This window comes from Anastrepha obliqua, chromosome 1, assembly GCF_027943255.1.
Source record: "Anastrepha obliqua isolate idAnaObli1 chromosome 1, idAnaObli1_1.0, whole genome shotgun sequence".
Taxonomy (NCBI): Eukaryota; Metazoa; Arthropoda; class Insecta; order Diptera; family Tephritidae; genus Anastrepha; species Anastrepha obliqua.
The window spans coordinates 35,003,620-35,013,855 of NC_072892.1; positions in this window are offsets into that span (position 1 = coordinate 35,003,620).

The window sequence follows — 10,236 nt, forward strand, 5'->3', positions numbered from 1 at the left end:
TTCCCCAATAGATCAGAAGCCAGTTATCACCGGCGCGAGTTTGAAGGCATCCCTTCGTTTCATATTTGTCAGCATTGACTTTGTTTGTGATTGTAGGTGGACCGTAACGATCTGTTAACTTTGCATGACGTCTGGTCTCTTAATCTACATTCCACAATTTGATGATATTTTAAGGAAATCGGATTCTTGGTTGCACCCAGTGATGTGAATGCCGATTCTACAGGAACGTTATTCATAGCATATCCTACTCCTGCCAGTTCGTCCGCTTTTTCGCTGAATACTTTCGATGAAAAGTTGACTCTCGTAATAAGTATCAGTTATGTTTTCCTACATTAGCACTAAGCAGTTTTATGTCTGCCCAATGAGTGTCGATGCCTGAAGATATAAATCCACCAACTCACATTGGTTATGTTATCGACATGACCGGCGTTGTCAGGCAGTCGGTAAGATGTCAGTTTGAACTAAAAAAAACGTATGCTGTTTATGTTTGTTCCATTCAGTTGTGAGTTACAGGGTTCAGTACATTTTACAGTTTTTCTTTGACAAAGGCGAAGATGCGGCCTGGCTTGCTTGCTGAAATTGTGAATGATGTTTATAGTGCCGATGCTTTAACAGCTAATTACTTACAATTTTGATTTCGTCGATGCCGTTCAGGCATTTTTGATTTTGAAGAATATGTCGATAATTTCGAAAAGTCAATAAAATCACAGAAATAATCAAAGTTGACCAGTATGTTAGTAATCGTAACATCCTCCAGAAGCTAAAAATCGACCAAATAGTTTTAAACCATTTGCGCAAAAATTTTACGTAAAAATAATGGATTTGTTTTTCCCCCAAACTAATATAATATATTTTAAATGAGCTTGCCAATTCTAAAAATAGTTTTATTTATTTGTCATATGTTGTTACGTATGTGTCTGTATGCTTAGGAAATTCTTCCCCCAACTTGGTTTGATATGCCATATCTTTCGAAGGCCTCAGATAGTGGATTTACTTACCGATATCTTCCTGATTACACTAAAAAACGGTCATACATACAAACTTTAACTTTATTTAAGCATGCCAAACACACATTCATACATACATGTACATATATGAGGGTGTACCTTCACCCCTCTCTGTGGACTTGATGACGCTTTAAGTTAAAATAACATAAATAACATATTTGGGGGGGCGCGTTTCTATTGCATTCAACTTCTTTTGCGCGCTTCTTCAACCCACATACATACATACATATACACATAGCCAATATGTGTAAGCACATGTGAAAGTATATAGTAAATATGTATGTATGTATGTATGTATGTATATGCCATTTGGATTCAGTAAACGGTAGACGGTATGCCCAACTGACCCAGCTAGATAAAAGTATCTAATCTTCGTTTTTTAGCAATATTTATAAGATAATGAAGATTTGCTATCAATTCCGTTTCCATTCATTCATTTGGTAGGATATCAGTGGGTATCTGTAACACAGCTGTATTCCAGTATCAGTAGGTATGGTATGTTTGAACTGATAATGTACCGAGATAATAAGCGATAATAATTTGAATTTGAATTTTTCATTTGCTCCTTTAACTTTGGGCCCATTTCACTGGTGAATCTAATCACAGTTTGTGAGTGTAATTGGTGTTTTTAACACACAAAAAACAGGAAGCAAAAGATTTTCATATTACGATGCGTTGTGGGATATGAAGACATTTCAAAAATTCAATATTCGAAAGGTTTTATGGGAAAGTGAGCAAAGAATGTTTTGTACTAAAGAAACGCACCGAATGTGATTTGTTTTTTAAATCGGAAGCAGAAAGATAAAACCGCTAAATCAACGAATCAAATGAGATAAATTATGATCTGCAAGTGTATTCATGATTCCATAAGCAATGACCTGGGAATGTCCACAAGAATATTAACTAAATGTTTGTTTAAAATTTGAAAAAAGTATTTGTGAAAATATTATCAAAATTTGTGTGTGCATTAAAAGTGAATTGAAGTCAAAGTTCAGAAGATAAATTCGATCAGCATTCCAGTAAATTTAATTCCGCAAGCTTAGTATAACCGTAAATCCTGGAACTCGCACCAAAACAAAGCTCCAAAACGTTTAATAAATACTAAAAAAAAATCCGAATTTATTGAGTTTAATGCTATCAAACGACACATCGCTTATACTAAAATGCTTTACAACATTCTATCGTACACCGACAGCCATAAATGCACACAAACAAGCACTCACTCACTGATAACGAATATGCGCGCACAAGTTAAGTGGCATAAATAAGGAATATTTTCATATCTCTATCAAAAATGTTTCTTTGTGCTCGCACCGATATTCCTATTTCATAAATACCAGCACTAAATTTATTGAGTTGCTATAAACTTCGCTATAATTTCTAACTCAGGCTGTTATAAATTGAAAATTAAAAAGAAAATAAATTTTACGGCATTACTAGGAAACAATTAAAAAACTGAGGGACTCATATATCTTCAGCGTCAAAATAAAGTAGACCACATACTCGTATTGCTAAGTTTTGACTTTTTTTGGCTTATTTTGTAATTTCAATTATTTTTTTTATAAAAAGTATGGTTCTTACCACAACAAAAACCATCTAAAGCAAAGTTTTGAACTTTGTATAAAATTTGTAAAACTTCGGCAAATTTTCATCAAAATTTCAAATTTTTTAGTCAGAATTTTTAGAAAAGTTTTTTCTGTTAATGGTGTTGGGTGTTTTCTTCTAAAGAGTTTTCCAATAACAGGTGTTATTTTGAATAGGATTGCGCTAATGAGAGATGGTTGACGATTTTTTATGGCCGGAATTGGATGGTATTGATCTAGACAACGTTTATTTTCAACAAGACGGCACTACGTGCCACACAAGCAACACAACCATTGATATTTTACAGGAAAAGTTTCCTGCACGTGTTATCTCTCGAAGAGGTGATCACAATCGGCCACCGAGATCTTGTGATTTAATACCTTGCGACTTTTTTCTTTGGGGCCATGTGAAAGAGAAGGTCTACGCCAACAGCCCAGGGTCGGTTCAAGACCTCAAAGATGGAATTCGTGAGGCTATCGAGGACATTGGGCAGCCACTTTGCAATTCGGTTATGGAAAATTTCATGAAAAGGATATTTTCCTGTAAGCGTAGTCGTGGTGGTCATTTGCCTGATGTTATTTTCCACTATTCACGACATACCTTCCTCTTTACAATGAAATAAACATCCGATCATTTATATTAGAAAATAGCAATTTTCTTTGAATATCAAAATAACACCTCTTATTGGAAAAGCCAAGAAAAAAAAGTTGGCAGTAGGCGTTAAATGGAGAAAATGCTTAAGACGACGTCCGAAGAAAATTCTCAAAAATCAGTGTGATTTTTGAACTACTTAAAACTTCCACCAAAATCCAATGTAATACAAAATCTATAATATCTATAAACTACATATCCGTATTCTGAGAAAAAAGTTGAAAATTTGCCGATTTTTTTTTAATTTTACACAAGGTTTGAAACTCTTCTTCATATGGTTCCTGTTGTAGTATGAACTATATTTTTATAAAAAATTATTGAAATTTCAAAATAAATAAATTTATTCCGACAATCCGAGAGAGAAGCTTTTCCATGGCAGAAATATATTCAGAGTTCTGTCATTGCCAGTCAAGGGGTGACACCTAAAAGAAAAAACTTTTTCTATGATTTGGTGTTTGGTGCTCACTGCGGAATTCAAACCTAGGCACTACCGAATGGTGGGAACGCACAAACCCATTTAAATTCACGATCTATGAGCATCTACTGGGTCTAGTAACTTTAAAATCTGCAATAATCAACTGTCTGTGAAGAACGAAATATTGATGAAAGTAAATTTAACGAGGGTCGTTTGAAAAGTCTGTGTAAATATAAAAAAGCTACTTAATTGTTTGGGGCTTGGCTCTCATCCCTTTGCCACTCCTTCATGAGCAGTAGGGAGCGGGTAACACCAACGTAAATCATCATCATAGTCATCTTTCGGTCGCCTTCTCCAAAACACAGGCTCCGAGTAATAATTTTTTGAATATAATAGAATATAATTGGAATAACTTTTATCTCTTAAAAGTTTATCTTTCTTATTTTAGCTGATGGAGATGCCCATATCATTTCTCTGCCTAAATCAGATTGCAAACATAAAATTACCAGTCCAGATATTCGATGTTATATATATATATAATTGGCGCGTACAGCCTTTTTGGGTGTTTGGCCGAGCTCCTCCTCGTATTTGTGGTGTGCGCCTTGATGTTGTTCCACAAATGGAAGGACCTACAGTTTCAAGCCGACTCCGAATGGCAGATATAAGGTTGGCCAAAAAGTCTTGCGGTATTCCCGCAAGCTTGTCTTTGCAAGCGCGTAGTTCTAGTTGTATTCGTCGCATCGGTTCACGGTAGAGCTTTTTGGAAAGCTCTTTTCACGTGCTAACACGTGTTTGAATAATTGTTGTTTACTTTTAGTAGTTCGTGAGTTATAGCGTCGTAAACATGGAGCAAAATAAAGAGAAAATACGGCATATTTTACAGTACTACTACGATAAAGGCAAAAATGCATCTCATGCTGCCAATAAAATTTGTGCAGCTTATGGACCCGATACAGTTTCCATTTCCACCGCACAACGATGGTTTCAACGTTTTCGTTCTGGTGCAGAGGTGATCGAAGATGCGCTACCGTCCGGAAGGCCTGTCGTCGAAAATTGCGATAAAGTCACTGAATTGATCGAAAGAGACCGGCATAGTAGCAGCCGTAGCATCGGCCAAGAGCTGGGCATGAGTCATCAAACCGTTATAAACCATTGGAAGAAGCTTGGGTTCAAAAAGAAGCTCGGTGTATGGGTGCCACACGACTTGACGCAAAAAAACATTTTTGCCCGTATGGATGCATTCGAATCGCTTCTGAATCGCAACAAAATCGACCCGTTTTTGAAGCGGATGGTGACTGGCGATGAAAAGTGGGTCACTTACGACAACGTGAAGCGCAAACGGTCGTGGTCGAAAAGCGGTGAAGCTGCCCAGATGGTGGCCAAGCCTGGATTGACGGCCAGGAAGGTTTTTCTTGTGTGTTTGGTGGGATTGGCAGGGAATCATCCACTATGAGCTGCACCCCTATGGCCAAACGCTCAATTCGGACCTGTACTGCCAACAACTGGACCGCTTGAATGCAGCACTCATGCAAAAGAGGCCATCTTTGATCAACAGAGGCCGAATTGTCTTCCATCACACAATGCCAGGCCACACACATCTTTGGTGACGCGCCAGAAGCTCCTGGAGCTTGGATGGGAGGTTCCTTTGCATCCACCGTATAGTCCGGATCTCGCACCAAGTGATTATCACCTATTTCTGTCCATGGCGAACGAGCTTGGTAGTCGGAAGTTGTCCACAAGAGAGTCCTGTGAAAATTGGCTCTCCGAGTTTTTTGACTATAGGGAAGCGAGCTTCTATAAGAGGGGCATTATGAAGTTGGCATCTCGTTAGGAACTCGTCATCAAACAAAACATATTTGACTTAAATCGCATTATTATAACCAATTTTATGAACCATTGAAAATTCAATAAAAATACCGCAAGACTTTTTTGACAACCTTATATTTTTATGAGGAGCTTTTTCATGGCAGAAATACACTCGGAGGTTTTCCATTGCCTGCCGAGGAGCGACCGCTATTAGAAAAATGTTTTTCTTAATTTTGGTGTTTTCACCGAGATTCGAACCGACGTTCTCTCTGTGAATTCCGAATGGTAGTCGCGCACCAACCCATTCGGCTACGGCGGCTGATGTTAGGTTGACCAAAAACGGTGATGCGTGGATTGACTGATAAGCGATTCCACTCAAGTAAAGAAGAATTTTCACATTGTCAACATAAATCTTTTACGCCTCTGTAAAAATATTCTTTAGATTACCTCTCCAAAATACTTTCCTATGGCCGCTTTCATCTCGCTGTCGCCCGAAAATCTTTGTACCTGTTATTACTTTTGTCTAGTCACTAGGAGGCAGGTAAGGAAAACAAGATAATTGACGAATTTCAGTGAAACCCGCAGTTTTAAGGACAGACTTCGCATCTTGAGCAGTGTAAACGGATGCCTCGTCCTGCATAAAAACACTCCTTGCGCCAATTCACAGCATATCTTCTGTCCGATGGCCTAACGCGCCTGACCCAGTAAGTCAGCGTAGTGCTGGCGGTTCATTGTAGGCTTTTTAAACAAGAAATCAGTTAATAAATTTTCGTCATTATTCTAGAAAATGGTAACCTTCGTAATCTACGTAAAAGAATGGTTTAAGCGCATTTTGCGTGTTTCAATTCAATGCAGATTATTTTCCATGGCTCTTTATATGGCAAAGCCTTTTTGATTTAAAAAACATATAAATGAAACATATGTATTTCTAATAAAGATATTTTCACAAAACGAAAGTAGCTTCCCAAAGCTTGAATAGCTACACACAGAAACATTTGCCAAAGTGAGGGTTAAGCGAGTATTACAGAGAACTAAAACAAATCATACTTAGGAAGTATAAGAATGGGACTATATAATGGCTAGATCGAAATTATCAAACCAGACATCTCAGTGCTCCATCACCTCTCTCTGGCTCCTCTTTTCCACTTTAAATTTCTTTGGTGGTCTTTTCATTTACTACATTAACTTTAGCTGGCACTTTGGATTATACTGATGAGTGCAGATTTCAGCAGCGGTTACAATGTAGTTGCAAATTTAGTCTTAATTTCTCTATGACAAAAAATACCATATTTACACCTCTCCAGTCAAAGTTTTTGAGCATTCGCGGTTCCCAGATTTCATATGCAAATGTTCATATATATAAAACCTCTTTGCAAATCTGTATTTCATAAGGTATCTGGCATAATTTAATTATTCTATAGGATAGTACTAATGGACAATATCTTCGAATAATATTGTTACTTAGCGACCCGCAGGGATCTCTCTTCGTTGATGAAATAACCAACCTTTTTTATACCATCGCTAGCAAACTCGATGAACTCCGTTTCGCCACCAGATGGCTTCGTTGTTTCTAACATTTCGTTTGGGGACCAAAAGATGAAGAAAAATTATTTTTTTTGTTTTATATTTGAAAAGGAACAATTTTATTTCATTTCACAACAGTAATGAATTCATTTCGATTACAAAAATGAAGTGTATTTAGTTGAACTTCTCTAAGTAAAAAATGAAAGTGAATCCAAAGTAAATACTGAATCGAAGCGTTATACGTGTCCACAAATTATCCATTTCATTGAAGTGCTCTTTGTTAAACCACATTTTCTGTTCTTTGGTCTGACGTTAAAACAAACAAAGCGGATGATTTCCCAACTCGTGAACACGCAACGTATAGCTGCCCATGTGAAAAACAATGATTTTCTAATTTTTTTTTGCATTCGTTCTAATGGTGTTTTGAACATATTAACCACAGCGTTATTAACGTGAAAAAATGCTTGCTTGTTCAATAATTCGTCTCTTTAACTGTTGTGTTCCCTGTATATTGCACCGCACATTCAGCACATCCACCATCGACGAAATGAAATATAAGGTTGTCAAAAAAGTCTTGCGGTATATTTACTGAATTTTCAATTATTCATAAAATTGGTTATAATAATGCGATTTAAGTCAAATATGCGCCGTTTTGTTCGATGACGAGTTCCCAACGAGTTGTCAACTTCATAATGCCCCTCTTATAGAAGCTCGCTTCCCTATTGTCAAAAAACTCGGAGAGCCAATTTTCACAGGACTCTCCTGTGGACAACTTCCGACTACCAAGCTCGTTCGCCTTGGACAGAAATAGGTGGTAATTACTTGGTGCGAGATCCGGACTATACGGTGGATGCAAAAGAACCTCCCATCCGAGCTCCCGGAGCTTCTGGCGCGTCACCAAAGATGTGTGTGGCCTGGCGGTGTCCTGATGGAAGACAATTCGGCCTCTGTTGATCAAAGATGGCCTCTTCTGCATGAGTGCTGCATTCAAGCGGTCCAGTTGTTGGCAGTACAGGTCCGAATTGAGCGTTTGGCCATAGGGGAGCAGCTCATAGTGGATGATTCCCTGCCAATTCCACCAAACACACAGAAGAACCTTCCTGGCCGTCAATCCAGACTTGGCCACCGTTTGGGCAGCTTCACCGCTTTTCGACCACGAACGTTTGCGCTTCACGTTGTCGTAAGTGACCCACTTTTCATCGCCAGTCACCATCCGCTTCAAAAACGGGTCGATTTTGTTGCGATTCAGAAGCGATTCGAATGCATCCATACGGGCAAAAATGTTTTTTTGCGTCAAGTCGTGTGGCACCCATACACCGAGCTTCTTTTTGAATCCAAGCTTCTTCAAATGGTTTATAACGGTTTGATGACTTATGCCCAGCTCTTGGCCGATGCTACGGCTGCTACTATGCCGGTCTCTTTCGATCAATTCAGTGACTTTATCGCAATTTTCGACGACAGGCCTTCCGGACGGTAGCGCATCTTCGATCACCTCTGCACCAGAACGAAAACGTTGAAACCATCGTTGTGCGGTGGAAATGGAAACTGTATCGGGTCCATAAGCTGCACAAATTTTATTGGCAGCATGAGATGCATTTTTGCCTTTATCGTAGTAGTACTGTAAAATATGCCGTATTTTCTCTTTATTTTGCTCCATGTTTGCGACGCTATAACTCACGAACTACTAAAAGTAAACAACAATTATTCAAACACGTGTTAGCACGTGAAAAGAGCTTTCCAAAAAGCTCTACCGTGAACCGATGCGACGAATACAACTAGAACTACGCGCTTGCAAAGACAAGCTTGCGGAAATACCGCAAGACTTTTTTGACAACCTTATATATTTGCAGAAATCGATGCAGTTCATCTGGTGTTGGTATCATTGAACCATGCAAATGATATATTTGTCCTTGTACTATATCTGTGATGGCAAACAATTAAGATAGAATAATTAATTTATTTATTTTTGAAGTGTAGTGTATGTGTAGTTTTTATGTGTTGCAATTGATTGTGGGGTGTGACTGATTGGTGTGAGTGATTGGTTGTGTGTTTTGTATCTTGTATCCTTGCAAGTCGGCATGAAACCGCCTTCTCGAATGATATTGGCTCCAAAGGAAGTCATGCGAAAGCAGTTATTGTATTCAAGGATGTGTTGAAGAAAATGTTTGGAATCGGGATCATTTCCATCGAACAATGGTTTCAGTGGCTGTGGGGGTGTAAGTTATGGATCCAGTTTGACTTTTCCACTTGCGCAGCACAATCCAGCGTTTCTCTTTTGAACTTTAACGCATTGCAATATCGGCATACAGTCGTCATTGGTCCAATATCTAAATTGTCATCATCACTGTAGTTCGCAGTGGGATCATATGTATGATGCCAATAATCTTCGCGTGCTCACACGCAGTCTTAATCGGGAATTTTCTCTCATTGTCTTTCTTCGGTTAAGTTCTGTGAATACACTTACTGCTGGCTTGCATGTCTTATGCGGCGGCCGATGTTGGCACGTCGTCCTCTCGACATTTTGGACTATGGACAGACTGGTGAATTTAACCTCAAATGCACGATCCACATAATTTACACAGTCCAACTTACCACCTTAAGGACAAATGCCTGCTTTTGAAGTTGAATAAAAATTTCCACAATACCCTTGATTGATTTGATGGTTTCCAATTAAACTGGAAAAGAATAACTTTAACCTCAATTTCACAATTTCACAATTTCACAGTGAACACAATACCGGTTTTAAGTTAGACTTTGAAAGAACGTGCGCATAATAAATGTCACATGAAATTAACTGAACAGAGTACATGCTATAAACCTCACGAAGCCCGAGACCTTTCCAATGCAAAACCGTGGAAATCGGTTCGTGCGCTCTGGAGTTATAGCGTCAGGAAGGAAAACCCGACTTATTCTTATATTATAGATATTAGTTTGGGGAAATATAAGTCCATTATTTTTAATTTTTATTTTGCGCAAATAGCTTGAAACTGTTTTATGGTCGATCCTTAGCTCCTGTACGATGCTACGACTACTAACATGCCGATCAACTTCGATTCTTTCTGTGATCAAAAATGCCCCAACAGCATCGACGAAACTAAAATTGCACGAAATTAGCTGTGGATGTACAGTATCGGCACTAAAAACTCCATTCACAATTTCAGCGGCCTGGCTTGCATTTTCGCCTTCATCAAAGAAAAACAATAAAATGTACCGAATTTTCTCCTTCTTGATTTCCATTGTTAACACCCT